General features: G+C 38.9%; 1 pseudogene; it reads right to left on the bottom strand.

Moving 5' to 3' along the window:
* Window positions 1–2,224: 2,224 nt before the first annotated feature.
* LOC103884397 lies at window positions 2,225–3,416 on the bottom strand (annotated as a pseudogene).
* Between the last annotated feature and the right edge of the window lie 3,467 nt (window positions 3,417–6,883).

Consider the following 6,883-nt stretch of genomic DNA (forward strand, 5'->3'; position numbering starts at 1 on the left):
CACTAGGATAGAAATCAGGGGACCTTTCTCCTTGCTGTTTTGTTTGGTTTGTACACTAAAAACATTTCTTATCTTTTCAAAATTCGGGCAAATCAGCTTTGCTTGTCCAATCCACAGTGCAACTATTGCCCAGAGCCTGCTTGCTCTGGCCATTTCCACCTAACTCCCCTTCATTTCCTTTGCCTTATTTGACATTTCTTTCACTGGATTCTATGTTGTGGTTTATCTAAGAGTCATGGCTCAGTTCATGTATATTATTTGGCTAGTGTGGATAAGAGAATTCAGTTTTCAGCTACATGAATGTTGCTGACCTTAAAAACGTCTCCTTTCCTTTTTAGTGGAACTTGGCCAGTGGCAATACAATCTCACCAGTTTGGAACTTTTCTTTCAACATCGCCTGCCTCCTTCGTGGGAACCACAACATCGATCCCAAAGGACTTACCACTAGGATGTATCCTTCCACACTGAGATCAGTTTAAAATAAATGGGAATAATGGAGAAAATTGGTGAAATTGGTGTTTATGTGTAATACTGTTTGGCCTCAGTATTATTTGGAAAAACAAAAGAAATTGTCTCCTATTGGAAGTACAGCCTTTAATATTATAGTATATAATTAAATATATAGTACTTAATATTATAATATATTGTATACTATAATAATATAATATAAGTATAATATTCGATTACACTTCCACTTGGTTTGTTTTGTAAGTGGGATGAAACATGGGATGAAATACCACGTGTTAAGCATTTTTGCTGCTCAGTCAAGATAAAACCCTGCAACAGGCATGTGCATGTTTGATGAAAGGAAAGGAAGAAAAAGAACTAGATACACTAGACAATCCCTTGATCCAAGCCCCCACAGTCCAGCAGACACTTTTGGGTGGAGCAGAACCTCCTTCTCTCAGCTAGGAAGGTTCAGGTATGTCAGCCCATTCTCCCTTCTGTCCACCTGAAAGTTCTGCTGAGACCCCTTTGTCCCTTCCTCCTTACCCATCTAGTCCCACTCTATTCCCAGCACTCCCTGAGGAACCTAGCCCTGTGGGTACTACTTGTAGCGGAGCCTCTTATCAACCTCCAAAGGGAAATGTTTGTCCACTAAGAGAGGTGGCAAATGGGGAAGAAGGCACTGTAAGAGTACATGTCCCCTTTTCTATGTCTGATTTGGCTCTACGTAAAGAAAAGTTTCCTCATTTCTCTGAAGATCCAGGAAAATTCATAGATGAGTTTGAGAAATTAACTCTGACCTATAGTTTGACTTGGCAGAATCTGCATGTTGGTTGTCTCTGTGTTGTACAGTGGGAGAGAAACATTGCATTTTGGGGACAGCTGGGACCCACACAGATGAGATACTGGCTCATAGCCCTAACCATAAAATATATCAGGCAGGAGATACAGATGTTCCAGATCAAGATCTGAAATGCAACTATCATCAAAGGGGCAGTGAGGACTTGGGGAGGGCACTCATATGGTTCTTTGTTCGTTAGAAGGGGTGAAGAAGTGGATGAAAAGCCTATTAACTATGAAAAGATTAAGGAAGTTTCTACGGGTAAAGATAAGAATCGGTTTTGCTTCATGGATGTTTAGTTGAGGCAATTAGGAAATGTACTAACACAAATTCTGACTCAAAAAAAAGGACAAACCCCTTTGGGAGTACATTTTATAATCCAATCTGATCCTCATATCCGTATGAAACTACAAAATGCAGCTATGGGTCCCCAGACTCCTATGAATCACCTTTTGTTGTTGTTGCTGTTGTCATTTCTGTGGTTGTAAAAACCTTTTATTTTATAGAAAAATGTAATTATACAATGGTTATCAGGGAAGTTAATTCAGTAATAAGTATGTAGGCTAGGGAATAGTTTTCAAATATTCAGCCAATACCAACAAGATCCTGTATGATTTATAAAATAGATCAAGCAAACACAAGAAAACCCTGGTTCAATTTTATGAACTATCAAAAGGACAAAATGCTCTTCTATATCAAATAAACCAGGTTTGAATTACAGCTTTTCAATATAAAAAAGACACACACACACACTCACACACACACAATAAAGACAAAATGTCTCTTGTCATTCTGAAACATTTCCTCTTTTAGTCCTTATATACTTCGAATAATCTTGTATGGTAAATTTTTGCTGCAACAGACAATGTTCCAAATCAATCTCTCCTGGTTTGGTGTTCTAAGAAGCCAATAGCCACAGCAGTAAGAGTATTAATACTACTTCCAGAATCTCTAAAATCTCAATGCTACTGCCAGGCAATTAAATATTGAGACTGCAAGATAACAAATTGTCTCAAGTTTGTTAGACTCCACCAGTGTTTTTAAGGAAGCAATTTCTGTATCAGTTTTATTACTGGTCACTGAAATAATATTTTTGGTTTGGGTATCCGTTTTTGTAAATTCTGTAGTTGCTTCCTTAAGTTGCTTTTCTTGATCTGTAAACATATCTGTTACTCTGCTCCTTTCTAGGTTGATATCCAGTTTATTTTCGGCTCTGATTCAACTGGTTTCATGTATTAGTTGTTGCTTAACTTGGTCTAATTCAGTTTTCATTTTCTCATTCTCTGCTCTCAGATTTGTGAATTCACTTTTCTCTAGGATGCCCATTTCTTTCCTGATAGAGCCCAAATGAGCCATTGCCTCTTGTACTGTTATTTCCTGTGGAGCTTGAGTGACCATCTTTTTATTGGTAGTATCCAGGCTGACATTTGATAAAGTAGTTAGTGCTGATACTGTAGTTTCTGCTTGTGTTTTGTCAAATCCATGAGTTTCCAAGTCTTGAACCAATGCATGGGTATCAAAAGTTAATTTCCTTTCTTCTAAGGGAGTTATAGCCACTGGCGGCCTATCATATCCCTCCTTGCTTGTGGTGCTGAAGAAGTCTCTCCCCAGGCTTTTGAATATGGCATTTTTAGTTTTTAATAACAGGGGCAGAACATAGGAAGCAGAAAGAGCAAAAAGGACCTCCCAAAAGGTGCAGCTCTTGGCTGCAGCCTTAAGCTCACCTCCCACATGGGATTGCCCTCCTGGTTCTTAGCCTAAACAAGGGAAGCGAAAAGGTGGAACACATAAAACTGGGCATCCAAGTCACCATGCCTTGGGCATAAATCAGTGTGTATATTGTAAAAAAAAAAACAAACAAACAAACAAAAAAAACTGGATATTGGAAGAGGAAATGCCCAGTACTCCAAAGGGAGCCATTGGCATCTGAACCAATGATGGCTGAAATACCCAGGCAAGCCCACCAGACCTTCTGCCACATCTCCCATTGGACAATGGAACATATCTCCAGAGGAGCCATAGGTTACCTTTGAGGTGGCAGGTAGGAATATTAACTTTTGGGTTGGGTGAGGTGGCTCATGCCTGTAATTCCAGCCCGCTGGGAGGCTGAGGTGGGTGGATCACCTGAGGTCAGGAGTTCAAGACCAGCCTGGCCAACATGGTGAAACTACTAAAAACACAAAAATTAGCCAGGTATGGTGGCAGGTGACTGTAATTCCAGCTATTCAGGAGGCTGAGGCAGGAGAATCACTTGAACGTGGGAAGCGGAGGTTTCAGTGAGCCGAGATTGCACCACTGCACTCCAGCCTGGGGGACAGAGTGAGACTCAGTCTCAAAAAAAAAAAAAAAAAAAAGAAAAAAGAAAAAGAAAAAGAAAGAAAGAAAAAGAAGAAGAATATTAACTTCCATTTGGACATGGACTTGCTTACTTGGTTTTGACCCATTACAATGGGCTTCCGTCACCCCAAAACTGTATGGTCACAGGGGTAGATAAACAACTTCATACATGCCATTTTACCCACCTTTTAAGCTGCTCTTCAGAGACTTTAGTTTCCTCACATACCTTCCTTTTCATGTCTGAATGCCCCACTCCCTTGTTGGGAAGGAGTTTGATGGCTCAGCTGCAAACAGTGGTATGTCTTGGAAATCACAAGGCAGATGAGGGTTTGCTCCTTCTGCTTTCCTATGATAAGGGAGGAAAGACAATGGAAAACTTATCTACTTCCCAAGTCAATCCTAAAGTATGGGACACTGTGATCACAGGCAAAGTGTTAAATGCTCCCCCCATCTGTATCCAACTTAAACTTGATGTCCTGTACCCCTGGAAGAGACAATACCTCTTAAAGCCAGAGGTACAAAGAGGAATCCAACCATTAATAGCTAATAGAACTTTGGGAAGCCAAGGCAGGTGGATCATGAGGTCAAGAGATCAAGACCATCCTGGCCGACATGGTGAAACACTGTCTCAACTAAAAATACAAAAAAATTAGCTGGGCGCGGTGACGTGTGCCAGTAGTCCCTGCTACTCTGGAGGCTGAGGCAAGAGAATTGCTTGAATCCGGGAAGCGGAGGTTGCAGTGAGCCGAGATCATGCCACTGCACTCCAGTCTAGGCAACAGAGCGAGACTCTATCTCAGAAAAAAAGAAAAATAAAAAGAAAAAAAGACTCATAGCATATTCAAATTTATACAAGTACATGCCTGTATAAACATGTATAATATAATCCAACTGCAGTGTGAATGTATGTACATACATACTAATATGATTAATCTTCTTTCTTTCCTTTTCTTGTGTTTCATAAAAGAGCAATTTCATATAAATACCCATTGTTAGGTATTTATATAGTAAATTGGAGGGACAAGGGAATTTGAAGTACTGATCAGGGTTGGGATGAGACAGCCTCATTTGTCATTTAGATAGGGAAATGTTAAGTTAAAATACCTAAGAATATGTATGTAAATGAAATTGCTCTTTTAATTTTAGAGTGACAAGGGGACTTGTTTAGCCTAGATCACTTGATTTTTGAATATCTTGTATGTGCTAGGTACTGTCCTAGGAACTGAGATGAAGTTGATAAGCATTGTCCCTGCTCTCATGAAGCTTACATGAAGCTAAAATAGAGAGACCCTAAACAGATGACAATAAACACATAGACTCAATAAACTCTACAGTAACTTTGGTGAGAAAACTTTATGAAGTTAAAGTACAGAGTGCTATGAGAGGGTATAAAAGGGGACTCCTCAAAGGTAGGAGTAAGGGTTGGAGAAGTTTCCTCAAGAAAGTAAAAGGCAAGCTATTCCAGAAGGAAGGATGGTAGTTACCCTGGTAAAAGTGAGGGGAGGTATTATAGATTGAGAGGATTGTGCATGCCAAATCCCTTGTTGGACTACTGCTAGACAAGGAGAAAAGAGGGTAAACAAGTTATAATTTAATTAAAACCAAGCACGGTGACTCATGTCTGTGATCCCAGCACTTTGGAGGCTGAGGTGGGCCGATGACCTGAGGTCAGGATTTCAAGATCACCCTGGCCAACATGGTGAAATCCTGTCTACAAAAATTAGCCAGGCATGCTGGTAGGTGCCTGTACTCCCACATACTCAGGAGACTGAGGTGGGAGAGTCACCTGAACCTGGGAGGTAGAAGTTGCAGTGAGCTGAGGTCATGCCATTGACCTCCAGCCTGGGCAGCAGAGCAAGACTCAGTCTCAAAAAACAAACAAACAAAAAAAAAAACAAAAAAAAAACACCTATTGTGAGCCAGGTTATTGAATTTAGAACAGTATCTGACAGCCTGAAGATCAAGATAACTTGTTAATTCATTAAGTCCTGCGTTAATGCTACACTGGGGATGCAGTGGTAGATATAATATGGTTAATGCTCTGGAAGAGCTAGAGTGAATGAAGAAACCTATAAATAAGTAAGAGCAATGCAGTATTTTGTTGTAATTCAGATAATGAGATGTTATGGGAACATCAAGTTGGAAGCCATGAGCTCTGCCAAGGAAAACACAAAGGAGGTATTACTTGAACTGAGTTCTTAAGGATGAGTAAGCCTCCTCTTATATGCAGGTAGTGGCCCTAGCAAATGCAAAGTCATGGGCCTAGGAAAGAACATGCCCAGTTAGGGAACCAAACATTGGACTATAGTGAATTTGAGGGACAAGGGAAGTTGAAGCGCTGATCAAGAGTGGGATGAGACAGAAAGAACATCATCTGTCATACTTAGAAACCTCTATTTTATTTCTAGGAAACAATTTACATAGGGAAGAATTTAGAGAAGGAAATCTTTGTTTTCCAAAAGTCCCAGAGGCCATTGAGGCTGTGAAGGAATAACTGGAAGGGAACTGAGCTTGGAGAAAGGTTGAACCAAAGCAATGGTGTTGGGGAACGACGGCCTTCTCTGCCAGGCACAGAGGAGCAGAGTTAGTGTTTGAAATTATATAGAACTAAAGATAAGTAAAATGTATTGTTACAGTATAGGAAGGAGAAACAATATAAGTGAAGTTTACAAATGTTTTAATGCTTATTCAAAGGACAAAATAAAGACTATGAACCAATGAGACACATAATAAAAAAGTACAATTTTAATATAGTGAATGTAATACATATGTAATTCATCATAACAAAATGGTCAAAACCTTTAAAAGATACACAACAGACATCTAAAAATCTTAGCAATGCTAAATATATAATAAGTATATATTATATATAAGTATATAATATATAAATACAAATGCTTTTTACCAAGAAATGTTTTATTTTTCTGGCAGTAGCTTTGTTAATTGCACAAAATTATCATGTTTTATTTTTGCCATTTAAGTGTTATCACACAATGCTATTCCGAAAGACAAATGTTCATTAAAAACAAAGCAAAAATAGAAATTCACAACCATTAATAACCTAGATTTGTCATTTAAAGGTTTAAAGAAAAAAAGGGAGGAACTTTCCTTCAAGCTTTTTCACAAGGGTCACATTTTCTCCTTAAAAGGGAAAGATTTCCAAACAAAGGTGAAATAGCTTAAACAGAAATATTTATAAAAAGAAACTTTACAGCATTGTCAAGGATATTAAGACTACATTGACTAACTGGTTTCATT

Source organism: Papio anubis, chromosome 3 (assembly GCF_008728515.1).
Source record: "Papio anubis isolate 15944 chromosome 3, Panubis1.0, whole genome shotgun sequence".
Classification (NCBI taxonomy): domain Eukaryota; kingdom Metazoa; phylum Chordata; class Mammalia; order Primates; family Cercopithecidae; genus Papio; species Papio anubis.